This window comes from Balaenoptera borealis (assembly GCF_965194805.1).
Source record: "Balaenoptera borealis genome assembly, chromosome: 1".
NCBI classification, from domain to species: domain Eukaryota; kingdom Metazoa; phylum Chordata; class Mammalia; order Artiodactyla; family Balaenopteridae; genus Balaenoptera; species Balaenoptera borealis.
Window position 1 is genome coordinate 46,077,667 of NC_138860.1, and position 18,120 is coordinate 46,095,786.

The window sequence follows — 18,120 nt, forward strand, 5'->3', positions numbered from 1 at the left end:
GGATAAAAATACCCATAGTGCAAATGCGTGTAGAATGTGAAAAGTAGCACATGACAAAATTTTATTGTATTAAGGGCATAGGCTTTTGAGTCAGAAAAAAATATTGAATTTATATCAAGTTCTGTCACGTCTTAGCTATTTAATTTGAGGGCAAGGGGCAGTTGCTTAACCTCCTTCACCGTCATTTCCTAAATTATAAAATCGGTATGCTTATACTCACCTGCCACCAGATTGTAAAACTTAAAGAGAATATGCATCTAAAATGACTAGACATAATAGATAGCTAATAAGTGTTACCTTTATCATTCAGCATGTTCTTGGTAGATAGAGTAGCCATTCCAGACTCATCATAATTTGCTTACTTATAACAAGTTGTCATTCTCACTGAGGATTCTACTAGGTGTGAAGTAAACAATCTGTAGTTTGTGGTTTTCAGCTAATAGTTATCCAAGCCAGTCTCCAGAGATGAAAAATGAAAATGGAGACTAAAGGTCCATGGGCAATAGAATAAAAAATAACTCTTGGAGAATTTTGAGGAAATGGATTCTTTCAAGGCTGACATTTATTTAAAAATGAGAAATAGCATTAGATACGTGCAGGGAATTTTGTACTTTGGGCGGACATAGTTTAGTGCTAAAGCCTTTCATGTATTATATTTAATAGACTCATAATGTGTTAAATAGCTACATGATTTTTATTTTTATGTATTTTATGCAGCAAAATAAATAGCTATTTAAGTGCTTTTTGATGTGTGAAGTAATGGACTTTTTAATTGCCACTAGTAAGTGTCTTTAATTTAGTGAAATTTCTCCCCTGTGTGTTGATGGTTTTGCTTCTCTGATAAGGCAGAGAATACTTACTTGCTTCTTGGTACCTATAAGTATTACAATCATCTTTTATCAGCATGGTGATAAGGGATTCAATAATGATATGCAAATAGGTAAATATGAAGATTTTTATGAATTGTATCAAGGTAAAAAATTCTCTTTATAAGTGGCGCTGGAATTTATCTTAGGGAGGGAATTGTCTTACTTTAGGAAATACTTCAATCAACTTCTTGGGGTGGAAGGTGAGAATCTCAGCAGAGTCAGCAGGAGACACGGGAACAAAAGAGGTAGCAGACTGGTTGGTACAAGAAAGGAGTGGTGTCCAGAGAAGCTAGAAGAAGAGGAGCTGAGGAAGGAGAGAGGATGGCTGAACAATATAGCAAAAAGGTAAAGGGCTCTGTAAAAGGATCTATGATATTCTATTTTAAGCATTTACTTTTCTGTGATGTAAATTACCTCTTTCTCCCTCATGTTTCAGTAAAACTGGCTGTTCACACTAATTACTTGTAGAAGTTTTGTTTTTTTTTTAAGGAAATTAGGGAGAGGTATTGGGTTTTGCAACAGGATCCACGTGGTATGTGAAAAAGAAATGGCACACGTGGGACAGTGAGAACTTCCTTTACGTAAGTTAACTCAGCAGAAGCAAAAAATCAAAGCAAAAATGAAAGAAAAACTTTGTACTGAACACTTGTTAAAAACAGCAAGACTGATTTTATTTGGTACCACTGCAGTAGAGGAGAGACCTCGGTATATCCTGAGCTCAACTCCAACAAAACAAAAGGTGGGAGGCTTTTAAATGCTGGAATGTGTGAAAGAAAAAGTACTGGAGGACATCAGTGGAGGAGGTTTAGTCAATATGATGAGGTCATCAGTTTGCTAAGTGAGGCTTATTGAACTTAGGCTCCTACCCTCCAGAAACTGGGAGACAGGGGTTGTATCTTTCCTGATGACTACATTTCAAAGAGATGGCTCCCAGGTCCATGAGAAACACATTCTTGAGTGTAGAAGATAGGTCTCAAAGAGACAGAGAAAGAATTTATGATTGCAAGGTTTTTTTTTTTTTTTAATTTATTTAATTTATTTATTTATGTCTGTGTTGGGTCTTTGTCTCTGTGTAAGGGCCTTCTCCAGTTGTGGCAAGTGGGGGCCACTCTTCATCGCGGTGCACGGGCCTCTCACCATCGTGGCCTCTCTTGTTGCAGAGCACAGGCTCCAGACGCGCAGGCTCAGTAGTTGTGGCTCACGGGCCCAGTCGCTCCGCGGCATGTGGGATCCTCCCAGACCAGGGCTCGAACCCGTGTCCCCTGCATTGGCAGGCAGACTCCCAACCACTGCACCACCAGGGAAGCCCTGCAAGGTTTTTTTAAAGTAAATGCTCTAAGAAAAAGGAGGTCAGGGCCCTATTGTCAAGTGTTGGCTGGAACAAATAGTAAATTCTTCTGGCAGCATCGAGCTTTATTAGGCAGGAACTTAAGGGGGCTGGGGTCATCGTCCTAGGGACACAAACTCTAACTCTGAAACTATGCTAGCGTTTCTTAAAGTCTTTTGGTGAAGGGGACGGGGGTGGATGAAATTGTACGAAAAGTTGCAGTTCTTATAGGCCAAGATTGAGGCCTTGTTGAGAAGAGGGCTCAGAGGTGCTTAACTAAAGTTTGGTCAAATTTTATCAGAGCCAGGTAACGACATGAATATGATCTCCCTAGAAATTTTCAGGAATCTTGAGGAAGATATGGGATTTTCTTTTTTTTTTTTTTAATTTATTTTTGGCTGCATTGGATCTTCATTGCTGCGCCTGGGCTTTCTCTAGTTGTTGCAAGCAGGGGCTACTCTTCGTTGCGGTGCACGGGCTTCTCATTGTGATGGCTTCTCTTGTTGCGGAGCATGGTCTCTAGGTGCACAGGCTTCAGTAGTTGTAGCACACGGGCTCAGTAGTTGCAACATGAGGGCCTTAGAGCGCACAGACTTCAGTAGTTATGGCGCACGAGCTTAGCTGCTCTGTGGCATGTGGGATCTTCCCGGACTAGGGATTGAACCCATGTCTCCTGCATTGGCAGGCAGATTCTTAACCACTGCGCCACCAGGGCAGTCAGATATGGGACTTTCTAATAGTGCAGTGAATATTCGAGCTGATCCAATCCATATTTCAATGGACAGGATGATCCCAACTGACATATCCTGTGCATGTAAAGTATTCCTGGTTTTGATTAAGTTTATAGGTAATACACTGCAACATATTTGAAGAGTTATTGGGAGAAATAATCCTCTTAAATTAGTATGCTTACATAATAAATTTTGTCTTAATTCTCTGTAATATTTTATGAATTTGTCTGTTTCATTTAAACTTTCAAATTTTTGTCATAAGTTGTTCATAATATTATCTTATTAATTTTTTATATTTCAAATTCACAAGTGGCCTTTATTTCACAGAGTTTATATCCTCTAAAATAGCTTTTTATACAACTTTTACTGTATGATGCTATTTTAATGGAAAATAGACAAATGCACAAATTATGTTCTTTAAACTATTTCTTCTACTTTGAGGAAATGTAAACGTTAAGAAAGTATTAGTTCCCAAGCCTGGGTCAGTAAGTTTATATTGCCTGAACTTGGATTTTCACATTAGATTGGGTATATATTACACCAAGGGGAGCTTCTGAATTATCTGTTGCCTTGCTCTGGTAGAGTGATTTTGCATGTCTTTGTGTGTACCTTTTCCCCAGCCCCTTACCAAATCAATAAGCCATTCCCTGAAAACCAGAGCCGATATTAATGAGGTCTATTATCATGAGGAAGGATGGAAAAATAAAGAATCCAAGCAAGAATTTTAGGAAATAAGGTAAAAAAGAGGGAAATGTCTACATGGACCTAAATAGTTCTAATAGTTTGGAGAGCTGAATACACAATTTCTTTTAGGGGAGAACCAAGTATGTTTGGCAAAATACTTAAAAAAAAATCTTGATTGAGATATGTACAGTTTGCTAGGGATACCATAACAAAATACCACTGACTGAGTGGCTTAAACAACAGAAATTTATTTTCTCACAGTTCTGGAGGCTAGAAGTCCAAGACCAAGGTGTCAGCAGGTTTGGTGTTTTGTTTTTTTTTTTTCCTGAGGCCTTTCTTCTTATTTTGCAGATGGCTAGCTTCTCATTGTTTTCTCACATGGTCTTTTTCTGTGCACATGCATCCCTGGTGCATCCAAATTTCCTCTTCTTATAAGAACAGCAGTCAGATTGTATTAGGGCCCATCCTAATGACCTCACTTAACTTAATCACTTATTTAAAGGCCCTGTCTTTATATCTAGTCACATTCTGAGGTGCTGGGGGCTAGGGCTTCAATATATGAATTTTGGAGAGACATAATGCAGCTCATATGTAATTTCCATACCATAAAATTTATCCATTTAAAGCATGTAATTCAATATTTTTAGTATACTCACAGAATTGTGCAATCATACCACAATCTTAAGTTTAGAACATTTTCATCACACCCCAAAGATTCTCTGTAACATTAGCAGTCACTCCTCATTGACTACCACCACCCCTCTACCCCACTTCTAGGCAACCACAAATCTACTTCCTTCTTATAGATTTGTCTATTCTGGATTTTTCATGTAAATGGAATCATATAATGTGTTGTCTTTTGTGATTGGCTTCTGTCACCCAGTATAACATTTTAGTGGTTCATCCAGGTTTAGAAACAATCAACACTTCATTCCTTTTTATTGAAAAATAATATTCCATTGTATGGATGTACCACATGTAGACATACGGTTTCATTTATCTTGGATACCTATGAGAAGAATTGCTGGACCATATGGTAACTCTATGTCTAACATACTGAGGAACTGCCAGAGTGTTTTCCAAAGTGACTGTACCATTTTACATTCCCACAAGCAATAAACAAAGGTTCCCATTTCTCCAAATCCTCACCAACACTTGTTATTGTCTACCGCTTTTGATTATAGCCATCTTACTGGGTGTGAATTGTATGTCACTGTGGTTTTGATATCCATTTCCCTACTGACTAATGATGTTGAGCATCCTTTGATGTTCATTAGTCATTTGCATACTTTTTCTTGAGAAATGTCTATTCAAATCTTTATTAACTTTCTAATGTCTGTAGTAACTATAATTTTGTCCCCCTTTTCATCCTGATATGATTATTTGTTCTTTCTTAATCCATATCAATAGAATTTTATCAATTTTTAATTTTTTCAAGGAAACGTCTGGCTTTGTTGATACTCTCTACTATATTTTTATTTTGGAGTTCCTTTTTTTTTTGTTACTTTATTATTTTCTTCCTTCTCCTTCTTTGGGTTTATTTTGCTGTAATTTTTTCCAACATCTTGAGAAGTCTGCTTAGCTCATACATTTTCAGCAATTTAAATTTTATAATTTTTGCAGTTAAATCTGTAAATTTTCTTTTGGATACTTAGAAGCATCCTCTAAGTTTTGATTCATGGCATTTTAAAAATTCCATATTTATTTCTTTTTTGATCCATGGGTTATTTAGAAGTATATTTCTTAATTTCTAGTTATCATTCTTAAATTATTGACTTCTAGCACAGCCATATATGATTTCAGTCCTTTGAAATTTGTCATGACTTGCTTTATGGCTCAGTATATTGAGAATTTTTGTAACGGTTTCTTGTGTCCTAGAAAATAACTTTTTGTCTATAGTTGTTTGATCCAGTGTTCTGTATATGTCTGTTATGTTTGTTACTGTTATTTAGCTCTTCTATAGTCTTCTATAATCTTTGGCTTTGTTATTCAGCAAAATTGATAGATTTATAGATTCAGAAGCCCAGTGAGCACATTCACTATATGACAAAATTACATTATTTGAGATAGATGCTATATAATGAGAAACTTAATTTCTCAACCAATAATTTAATAATTTGAGTGAGGGAATATTTATAATGTTCATCTGTAAGAATTAAAAGCATTCAGAATACCCTTTTCCAGGGGGTCAGAAGTTGTACTGTTATCTTTTAAGCCTTGGGGGCAAAAATATTAACACGGGGGCAATCAGGAATGATACATAGGTGCCCCAACTATCTGGCATAAATATTTGGAGAACATGGTCCTGTACATTTTGATTCCTTTTGATCCAATTACTTATTTCTTTTGAATTCACTGTGTCTCTCCAGTCTTAGCACTTCTAAATGAAGCTGCCCTGGTCACACAAAGTTTATGTTAATAGAATTTAGCCTCTGATGTTAGCTTCTGAGTATTTCACTCATTGTATCTGCATATCCCTCATCCTCTTTCACCTGGGTTGAGCCTGCCCTTCAGCTCCTCTGTCTAACTTTGCTCAGTGACCTGTTTTTTGATGTGCTTCTCTGGCTCATGTGCTTTACCATCCTTCAGACAGTAACTGTAGGTCACAGCCCCCTCCCCACCCCTTACCCCCTCCACCCAGGGCCTGTGGGACTGTTCAGGCAAAAGTATTTCCACCAGGGCTTCCCATCAGAAGAGGGGAATATTGTGTTGGGTTCAGTCATCCGTCCAAATACACTCTGCTATCTGGTTCTCAGATGAAGATTTGCCCAGCAACCTCCGACTCCCAGATGCCTGTTTGCTCTACCACAGAGTTCTTAGCTAACGGATCATGGTTTCTGCACTCAAGTTTCAGTTCTGGCCTCCCAGTTGATTTATCTCCTTCCTTTCTCCCTCTGGCAAGCCCCAGCATGTGAGCCTTAATAACAGTCCTAGTACACCCATAATGACTATTCTCCCTGTTTCTATTTCCTGATTTTAGAAAGGCACAATATATAAAAAGGAACGATAAAACATGGATGAAACTTGAAGACACTAAACTAAGTGAAATAAGCCAGACGCAAAAGAATGATTCCACTTATATGTGGTACCTAGAGTAGTCCAATTTATAGAGACAGAAAGTAGATTAGAAGTTACCAGGGCTTGGGTTAGGGGCAATGGAGAATTATTGCTTCATGGTTACCGGGTTTCTGTTTGGAGTAATGAAAAAGTTTCAGAAATAAATAGTGCTAATGGTTGTACAACATGGTGGATGTAATTAATGCCACTGAATTGTGCACTTATCATTGGTTAAAACGATATGTTTCATGTCATGTATAATTTGCCACAATAAAACAAAAAGGCACAATAATATCTCCTTGACCTTCTTCAGCGTTCTCCAGGGCTGCTCCCTTTTGGTCTGCCTCTTAAATATTAGGATTCAGCAGTTTTGTTCCTTGGTTCTCTCCTTTTATTGTCCTGCCCTCTTCCTCTGGGGAATCTCATTCAGTTTGCTAATGAGGACTGAACTTAAATTTTTAGCCTAAACTCTCTCCCAAGTGGCAGACCCAGGTTACTGCGATTACTTGAAATCTCCACTTGGATATTCCACTAGCTCTGCAATCTCATCATTCCCCCACTCAACTCATCCTCTTCCTCCCGGAGCAGTTTATCCTTCTGTCTGTTTTTAGCCTTCTGTTTTCTACAGCCACGGTTTCCCAAACCAGACATTCAGGCGTTTCTCCCCTTTTCCCACCTCCAGTCTCTCACTAAGCCCTATTTTTCTCATTTTACCTTGTGCAATGTCCCACCACGTACCCTACAGCAAGGCTAGGCTGCTAGCCTGGCCCCAAACTGAATTCTGTGCTTTGGAAATCTCCTGCCTGGACTATTTTAGAATGACTTTCCTTGCTTTGATCTCTTTTCTCTTCACCCTCAAATTCTCTGCCCCTTCTACTTCAAGACCTGGGTGAAAGTTCTCCTCTCGAAGGCTGTTATCTTCTCTTTGCAATCCCCTTCTCTCTAGCACAATCATCTTTCTGTTCTTGCCTGGGAAAAGTGTTCTCTCAAATCAGTGTAAATGAAATAATTTTATAAAGCATGTTACAATTCATCGCAATTGCTTGTTTACTTGTCTGACAGTCTCCTCCACTAGACTCTAATCTTTTTAGAGGTGGGGATTGTGTCCAGCTCCCAGCCAGCACCCTGGTCCATGGTAGGTGCTCCTTAAAGAGCTACAGTGTCTGCCTTTATAAACTTGAGAGAACTAGACATTTTTTCAACACTTGAGATTCAAACACTTTTCAGAAAAGTCAATCCATTTTATGTTTTATTCTCTCTTTGCTGTTAGATATTGCTAAGTGACTATCACCTAACCGCTCAGAGCCTTGTTGTAATTGTACTTCCCTCCAGTTTTTTTGTGGCTGCTCCAGATGCTTTCCTGATAGTTCTTATTTCATATTTTAGTGGTTTGAAACTTAGGAAAGTTTAAAAGTTTAGGGTCACATCTAAATATGGATATTGCAACACAACCTGGATACAACCTAAGGATTGAAAAAAAATCCTATGGGATCCCTAAAATTAGTGCTTCAGGGTGTTTAAAGTTGCATCACTTTTTCATTGTCTGATTTAATGATGACCGTAGCACTTTATCAAAGCAATAAATCACATGTTTTAAAAATTAAAATGACCTGCAATTAATTTTATTTTTTTAAATCTTGGGTCTTTTTGTACTATAATTAGAGACTGTAGGATTCCAAAGCAGATTTGGAGTTAATGTTTCTGAATAAATGCTACCAAAAGAGAGACACAGACTCCTAATTACTTCAATCTTCTTAATACTAGTTTATTTCTGATCTGTTGCGAATAGCATAGCTTCTATATCAGTCACGGTTCTCCAGAGAAACACGACTAATATATATTTCAGAACTAATACATATGTATATTTATATAATGTTTGTGTGAGCAGGGCAGCTTCATTTAGAGTTGCTGAGACTGGAGAGACAACAGGAGTGAATCCAAGAGAAATAAGTAATTGGAGCAAAGGGAGTCAGGATGTACAGGACCAAGGTCCCCCAATATTTGTGCCAGATAGTTGGGGCACCTGACTGTTATTTCTGATTGCCCCTAAAGAGTGCTCTGGGACCCAGTTTCAATGTGGGCAGGGGGTCCCCCACACATCTTGGACACCAGCAGGGTGTCCTACAATTCAACTTAATTCTGACACTATCTACCTGGAGATAGAATCAGATTCCACAGGTTAAGGGCTCAGTCTGACAAGACTGTCCCCATCCGCCACTTCAGATGCAGATGTCAAGCCCAGGTTGTTACCTGTACTTCTGAATAACTCGCTAAAAATTATAGGCTCCCTCTATTCCCTCTTTGGATTCAATTAGTTTGCCAGAGTGTCTCACAGAAACATTTTACTTACTAGATCATTGGTGTATTATAAAAGGATGCAAATCAGGAACAGCCAGGTGGAAGGCATGTGGTAAGGGCACAAAGCTTCCATGTCCTCTGAGCACCATTCTCCCAGCACCTCCAAGCTCTCTGAACACTGTCTGTTTGGTTTTTTATGGAGGCTTCATTACCTAGGCATGACTGATTAAATCGTTGGCCATTGGCAATTGATTCAACCTCCAGCCCCTCTCCCCTCCCAGAGGTCAGAGGGGTGGGATTCAAAGTTTCAACCCTCTAATCACAGAGCTGGCTTCCCTGGCAACCAGCTCCCCGCCCCCTGCCCCCTCCCCTCCTTTGGTTACCTAGGGCTTTCCAAAAGTCACTCATTAACATAAAAAAGACACCTTTATCTTTCTCACACTTAGGAAATTCCAGGGGTTTTAGGAGCTCTGTGCCAGAAATGGGGATGAAGACCAAATATATATTTCTTATTATAAATCACAATGTCACAGCCTCCATATTAATATTTTTACCCCAAAGCTTAAAAAATATCAGTGCAACTTCTGATCAAAAGAGAAAGTATTTAGGGAATTCCCTGGCGGTCCAATGGTTAGGACTCCCCGCTTTCACTGCCGGGCCGGGCTCAATCCCTAGTCGGGGAACTAAGATCCCACAAGCCTCCAGGTGTGGCTAAAAACAAACAAACAAACAAACAAAATTTTTGAATGCTTTTAATTCTTACAGCTGAGTATTTTGAATGCTCTTCTCCCAAATTATTTTATATATAAATATATATATATATACATAAATATGTAAATAAATATAAAGAGATTCATTTTAAGGAATTGATTGTGGGTGCTGGTAAGTCTAAAATTCACAGGACAGGGGCTTCCCTTATGGCGCAGTGGTTAAGAATCCGCCTGCCAATGCAGGGGACATGGGTTCGAGCCCTGGGCCAGGAAGATCTCACATGCCACGGAGCAACTAAGCCCGTGCGCCACAACTACTGAGCCTGAGCTCTAGAGCCCGCGAGCTACAGCTACTGAGCCCATGAGCCACAACTACTGAAGCCCGGGCGCCTAGAGCCCATGCTCTGCAACAAGAGAAGCCACCGCAATGAGAAGTCTGCACACTGCGACGAAAAGTAGCCCCCGCTCGCCGCAGCTAGAGAAAGCCCATGTGCAGCAACGAAGACCCAACGCAGCCAAAAATAAATAAATAAATTTATTAAAAAAAAAAAAATTCACAGGGCAGGCCAGCAGGCTGGTAACACCAAAAAGACTTCTATGTTACAGTCTTGAGGCAGAATTCCTTCCTTTCCAGAAATCCTCAATTTTTGCTGTTAAGGCTTTCAATTGAATGAGGCCCACTCACATCATTGAGCGTAATCTCCTTTACTTAAGTCTACTGATGTTAATCACATTTGCAGAATAACTTCACAGCAATATTTAGACTGTCTGACCAAACAGCTGGATACCATAGCCTAGCCAAATTGATCCATAAAATTTAACCATCACAGCTACCCTAGTAGTTATATTCGTTAGCATAGGATGACAAAAAGCCATAGTATAATCATTCATTGTGTCTCTAATTTCTCCCACAAAACAGCTGGATAGAAAGTCAAAGAGAAGTCTACCAAGGTAGTCCTAGTGGAATTCTGGACTAGTTTGTTACAAGTACCCTTTGAGCAGCTACCTTGGAGCTGTATAATGTTTTTATTTAAAAAGGTATCGCTGTATTATTTTTAACTTACCCTACAATTTGGCTTCCAAGTTAGAACATATGCTTGAGAAAGATAGTTAATTTTGAACTTAGATAGGCAGAGTTCAGGCTATTGAGCTATAGATGGAATGTTTTAGGATTTGCTAATTTCCATGGTTGAATAGTTTGTGTACTTCCTTTAGATAACCCCTTCCTTATCTACAAAATAGGAATAACATTTACCTCGTATTATTGTTGAGAAGTTTAAACAATGTACTGAAGTGTCTAGTACAGTGCCTCATACACAGTCGGTGCTCCATAATTGTTTTCTTCACTCGTCCTACAATAGTTCTCATAATTGCCACCAGGGAGAACCTCTGAGCAACAGCTCCTTGAGCTCATGCACTAGCTAAGAAGATGAAATCTCTTTCTTTGTTGCTGAACTTTCCATGAACCCTCAGCATCTCATTCTCTTTCTTTTGACTCTGCAAGGCTGCAGAAGTAGAAAGAAGATTACTTTCCCTCCATTTTCTCTCATGCATGCATGTATGCATTCATTCATTTGTCCATTCACTCAACAAACCTCTACTGAATGCCTTCATGCTCCAGGCATCATGACAGGTACTGGGGATACAACACTGATCACTTACTGTGGTCTTTGTTCTTCAGGGGCTCACAGAAGATGATAGGGTGACCAAGATTGCTGACACAAAAAACCAGAGAGGACAGAAAGAGGTAGGTTTAGGGTCTACTGATAGTTTCATATTTAATTGTGGAAAGGATAATGATGTCTTCTGTAAGCATCCAGTAAATAATATTTTATAGCTTAAGAAAAATACCACATACTAAAAGAGAGAAAAAGAAAACAATAGATGATGAAAAAATATCTTAATGACAAAATATTTGTCAGTTATTAGTGTTGGCATTTATATTATCCATTATGTTCTATTTGTTAAATGGACCGGTTTAAATTACTTAAGTGTCACTTAGAATAACAAAATTAAGACTTAGGAGAACAGGTTTTGCTTTAAAATTTCTGCTGCTTTGATAATCACAGCAAATTAGGAATGGTGCTAGCTAACCTTTGGTGTGGTCTTATGATGGGTTTAGCATTGTGCTAAGCGGTGCAAGCATTCTGTCCTTCAGTCCTCAAAATGACTTTATGATCCCCATCTTGGGAAACGGAAAAGCTAAGGCACAGAGAGTTTAAGTAGCTTACTTAAGGTCGCTGGTAGGTTCAGAGTTTGAACCCTAAAAGCCCGACTCCAGAATCCTTTGAACTACCATCTTATAGGGAATTTTTTTTAACTGTCCTAAAATACTGAGACATCACTATGAGCATGCATGTAGTCACATTTTATTTTATTTTAAAAAGTAGGCAATGCTCTTATGTGGTTCAAAATTTTAAAGGTATAAAAGGATATGCAGTAAAAAAGCTCGCTCCAAACCTCATCTGCCAACTACCTACTCCCCCTTCTCACAGGCAACCAATAAGCATTCATGCATATATTAATTTTTTCCTCTTTTTACATAAATGGTAGGCTACTATGTGACCCATTTCATATCTTTCTTTCTTTTTTTAAAAATATTTATTTATTATTTATTTGGCTGTGCCAGGTCTTAGCTGCGGCACTTAGGATCTTCCTTGTGGCATGAGGGATCTTTAGTTGCAGCATGCGAACTCTTAGTTGCGACATGTGAGTTCTACAGCATCCCTGTAGTTCCCTGACCAGGGATCGAACCTGGGCCCCCTGCATTGGGAGCACGGAGTCTCAGCCACTGGACCACCAGGGAAGTACCTCATGTCTTTATTTTCCCCCTTAAAAATGTATCCTAGAGGGGCTTCCCTTCCTTGGTGGCGCAATGGTTGGGAATCCACCTGCCAATGAAGGAAACACAGGTTCGAGCCCTGGTCCGGGAGGATCCCACATGCCACGGAGCAACTGGGCCTGTGCGCCACGGCTGCTGAGCCTGCGTTCTGGAGCCTACGCTCTAGAGCCTTCGAGCCACAACTACTGAAGCCCGCGCGCCTGGAGCCCGTGCTCCGCCAACAGTAGAGGCTGCCACAGTGAGAAGCCCGCGCACCGTGACAAAGAGTAGCCCCCCTCGCTGCAGCTAGAGAAAGCCCGCGCACAGCAACGAAGACCCAATGCAGACAAAAATAAATAAATGAATAAATAAATAAATTTATATTAAAAAAATATCCTAGAGATCTTTCTATATTTTTACATAAAGTGCTTTCTCTTTCTCTTTTAATGCTTGCCTAGTTTTCTATGGAATGAATGTCCCATAATTTATTTAATCTGTCTGCTATTAATGGACATTTGAGTTTTTTCCAAACATTTGTTTTAACAAAAATAATTTTGTATTTCTCAAATCATGAGTATTTAATAACAGAGGTTTAGTTTGTCTAATCTGCACAGCGTCTTTAAATTTATTTTAAAAATATATAATACATTTATATGCTTTAAAATCCAATATGTAAAAAAATATTGTAAAAGGTCTTTTTCCCCTTCCTGTCTGTCTCCAACATTTCTGCCATAGGCAGTCTACGTTATTAGTTTCTTGTATATTCTTCCAGATAGGCATATGCAAGCAAGTATGTACATATATTTCTCCCTCTTTTTATACAAATGGTAGCATACTATACATACTATATCTTGTGTTGTTTTTTTTTTAACTTAACACTAAATCATGAAGATCTTTCCATACCAGAATTTAAAGGAAAATTTCATTCTTTTTTTTTTCGCAGCTACAATAGTGTTCAATTTTACAATTGCTCCAAAATTTATTTAACTGGCTCCTTGATGGACCTTTACCTGGTCTTCAAATCTTTTGTTTTTACAAATAATGCTACAAAGAATAGCCTTATCATATATAATTTTACAAGTGTACAAATAACTCCGTAGGGCACATTCCCAGAGTGGAATTGCTACCTCTGGGAGCATGCACATTTGTAATGCTGATGGGTATTGCCAAATTACCCTTCAGCTGTATCAGTTTACACTTTGGCCGGCAACCTATGAAAGGGCCTGTTTCCCATACTTTCCTGAATAGAAGATATGACCTGGGAAGTAGTATTTCAGTATAGTTTTAATGTGAAATTATCTTTTATGAGTAAGTTGAACATCTTTTCCTATATTTAAGAACCATTTGTGTGGGGCTTCCCTGGTGGCACAGTGGTTAAGAATCCACCTGCCGATGCAGGGGACATGGGTTCGAGTCCTGGTCCGGGAAGATCCCACATGCTGCGGAGCAACTAAGTGCGCCACAACTACTGAGCCTGCACTCTAGAGCCCGTGCCACAACTACTGAGCCTGCGAGCCACAACTACTGAAGCCCACACGCCTAGAGCCCGTGCTCTGCAACAAGAGAAGACACCGCACACTGCAATGAAGAGTAGCCCCTACTCGCCACAACTAGAGAAAGCCCGCGCACAGCAACGAAGGCCCAATGCAGCCAAAAATAAATAAATAAAATAAATTTTTTAAAAAAAGAAAGAAAAGAACCATTTGTTGGACATACGCTCTATCAATATCCTTTGTCATTTTCTATTTTGGTGGTGGTGTTTTTCTAATAGACTTAAAGGAACTCCTCATATGTTAGGTAAATTAACCTTTCATCTCTGGTTCAAATTGCAAATTTTTCCAACTTTTCATTTGTCTTTTGACTTGTAATTTTTTTTTAACGTCTTTATTGGAGTATAATTGCTTTACAATGGTGTGTTAGTTTCTGCTGTATAACAAAGTAAATCAGCTATATGTATACATATATCCCCATATCCCCTCACTCTTGTGTCTCCCTCCCACCCTCCCTATCCCACCCCTCTAGGTGGTCACAAAGCACCGAACTGATCTCCCTGTGCTATGCAGCTGCTTCCCACTAGCTACCTATTTTACATTTGGTAGTGTATATATGTCCACGCCACACTCTCACTTTGTCCCAGCTTACCCTTCCCTCTCCCCGTGTCCTCAAGTCCATTCTGTACGTCTGCATCTTTATTCCTCTCCTGCCCCTAGTTTCATTAGAACCATTTTTTTTTTTAGATTTGACTTGTAATTTTTTTAAATGAAGAATTAAAAATATTTATATGGACATTAATCTTTCCTTGTATGGACTCTAGATTTTTGGGGGGGGGGCATTATATTGATAATTAAATCAACATCTTTGAAACAAATCAGAAATCTAAGAAACTTTATAGTAAAATAAAAAAGAACCCAATGAACATAGAGCCATATTCTTATATAAGGTATATATAGTGTGTACATGTTCTGTACATGTTGTTTACTTTTTTTTGTTCACATAAACATTGCAACATATCTTAAAGTATCATGGCTTATTCAATCATGATTCCATCCATGTGGAGCCTCTAGATTTTGTGTTATGCTTGGAAAGGCTTTTGCTAATCCAGGATTATAGAAGAATTCCCTCATAGTTTTGTCCAGTACCTTTAAAATTATATTTTAATTTATCTGGAATGGATTTTGTGTAAAGTTTGAGCTTTATTTTATTTTTTTCCAGATGGCTACCAGTTGTCCCAATAAAATACTATATCAGTTAAAATGCTTTCAGCTGTGACTGTAACCAGCGAAAAACAGCTTAAGCAGTTGGTACATTTACCAAGTCACACAACAAGAAATCTGGGGTACGGTTGTTCCAGAGTTGGTGAATTCAGTGGTTCAACAATGATTTCAAGGACCCAGATTCTTTCCACATTTTCAGTGCGTTGACTTCATTCCTTTATTCAAATTAAAAATTGAGGGCTTTGTCTCTTCTACATTGTTTTCAAAACAAGGTTAGTGCTATAAGAATTCCATTTATGTCAATAATGACGCTTTTGTACCAGTGAACATATTATTATCAGATTTGCAGAATGTTTTTCACACTGCAAATTAATTGAAGTAGGAATCACATCTATCAAAAGTTTCAGCTATTGTGTCCAATACAAGGAATATGACATTATCGTTCTAATGGAGGCTATGTATGTGGCTACCCTCTGGAGTGGGATTTGAGAAAACTGGATGCAACTCTGATGGAATTGGCCGAGAGCTGCCTCAGCTCCTTACCAAATCCTGCAGCTCACGTGCCTCTGAACTTAGGCATCTGTTTTTCCCTTGAGTTACAGTGAAAGAAGCATCCCTGCTCCAGCCAAGGCCAAAGGCCAATCCTCCCACATGGCTGTGTATCTTCAGTTCTTCCCTTGCTCTCATTTATCATAAGATTCTTTCTCTCTACTGCACTGTTTCCATTAGCAGTCTAACATGTCTCTTGGTCCTCCAGCCTCCTGCAATCACCACTCCATTTCTCTTCCCCACTCCACAGAAAAATTCCTGAAAGCCAAGTTTAACTTGCTACCTGTTTGTCCTTGCCTCCCATTCCACCTCAACACACTTCGGTCAGGCTTTCATTACTCCATTTTCCCATGCCCACATTGATAAGAGACAGTTCCTATTAAGGCTGCCAGTGTAGATGTCCATGCAGTCGGACTCTTCTGATTTTCCTATGACTGGCCTGGTAGCTTTCTCAGCACCTTTTCTGGCTCCTCTTCCTCGAGCAGACCTCTTGCAATGCTCCAGGCTCTCTACCTGCACTCTCTCCTACAGCCACGCTTTAAATATCATCTATTTATGGATGACTTCCAAATCCACACCTCTTCTCCTCTATCCTGAGGTCTAGACTTATTTATCTAATTACCTTTTGGCATTTCCACTTAAGTGTTTAATAAAAATGTCAAACGTAACATGTCTAAAGCAGAACCAATTATTTTTCCCTTCCTCTCAATTTATTCTTCCCAGAGTCTTCCCCATCACAGTAAATGGCATCTTCATTTGCCCAACTGCCCACATGCAATTATCAGCAAGTCCTATAGGTACTTACAAAATATGTCTTTAGTCTGGCTACTGCTCTCCCTTCTCCACTGCTACATCCTAGTCCAAGTGGCCACCATCCAACGTGGATTACTAGGATAGTCTAATCAGTCTCCAGCTTCCTCTCTTTTTCACCTTGGTCCATTCTCCACACAGCAGTCTCAATGATTTTTCTAAAATGAAAATTAAGTTATATGACTTCCCTCCTCAAAACTTTTTTTTTTCGTAATGTCTGAAACATTTATATTAACATATTTCCATACATAGTTCCATACAAATACAAATATAAGATTTTTAGAAATTTCATGTAATGTCTGAAACATTTATATTAGCATATTTCCATACAAATAACCCAATGAAAGTTTAGTATTAGTTGTTTTGTTTGTTTGTTTTTTTATACTGCAGGTTCTTATTAGGCATCACTTTTATACACATCAGTGTATACATGTCAATCCCAATCCCCCAATTCAGCACACCACCATCCCCACCCCACCGCAGTTTTCCCCCCTTGGTGTCCATATGTCCATTCTCTACATCTGTGTCTCAACTTCTGCCCTGCAAACCGGCTCATCTGTACCATTTTTTTTTTTTTTTTTTTTAAGAAATTCACGTTCTTTTATTTATTTATTTATGACTGTGTTGAGTCTTCGTTTCTGTGCGAGGGCTTTCTCTAGTTGTGGCAAGTGGGGACCACTCTTCATCGCGGTGTGCGGGCCTCTCACCATCGCGGCCTCTCTTGTTGCAGAGCACAGGCTCCAGACACGCAGGCTCAGTAATTGTGGCTCACGGGCCCAGTTGCTCTGTGGCATGTGGGATCTTCCCAGACCAGGGCTCGAACCTGTGTCCCCTGCATTGGCAGGCAGATTCTCAACCACTGCGCCACCAGGGAAGCCCTGTACCATTTTTCTAGGTTCCACATACATGCATTAATATACGATATTTGTTTTTCTCTTTCTGACTTACTTCACTCTGTATGACTGTCTCTAGATCCATCCACTTCTCAACAAATGACTCAATTTCGTTCCTTTTTATGGCTGAGTAATATTCCATTGTATATATGTACCACAACTTCTTTATCCATTCGTCTGTTGATGGGCATTTAGGTTGCTTCCATGACCTGCCTATTGTAAATAGTGCTGCAATGAATATTCGGGTGCCTGTGTCTTTTTGAATTACGGTTTTCACTGGGTATATGCCCAGTAGTGGGATTGCTGGGTCATATGGTAATTCTATTTTTAGTTTTCTAAGGAACCTCCATATTGTTCTCCATAGTGGCTGTATCAATTTACATTCCCACCAACAGTGCAAGAGGGTTCCCTTTTCTCCACACCCTCTCCAGCATTTGTTGTTTGTTGATTTTCTGATGATGCCCATTCTAACAGGAGTGAGGTGATACCTCATTGTAGTTTTGATTTGCATTTCTCTAATAATTAGTGATGTTGAGCATCTTTTCATGTGCTTTGTGGCCGTCTGTATGTCTTCTTTGGAGAAATGTCTATTTAGGTCTTCTGCCCATTTTTGGATTGGGGTGTTTGTTTCTTTAATATTGAGCTGAATGAGCTGTT

The 18,120-nt window shown here is 39.1% G+C and overlaps 1 long non-coding RNA gene across 1 annotated transcript in view; it reads left to right on the forward strand.

The window, feature by feature from the left end:
* LOC309633513 overlaps positions 1-16,745 on the forward strand; it is a 61,011-nt gene extending 44,266 nt beyond the window's left edge. The window contains exons 2-3 of the long non-coding RNA XR_014247591.1: positions 1,038-1,876; positions 2,185-16,745. This is a non-coding gene — a long non-coding RNA (uncharacterized lncRNA). The remainder of the gene's footprint in view (positions 1-1,037; positions 1,877-2,184) is intronic.
* Positions 16,746-18,120: the final 1,375 nt, after the last annotated feature.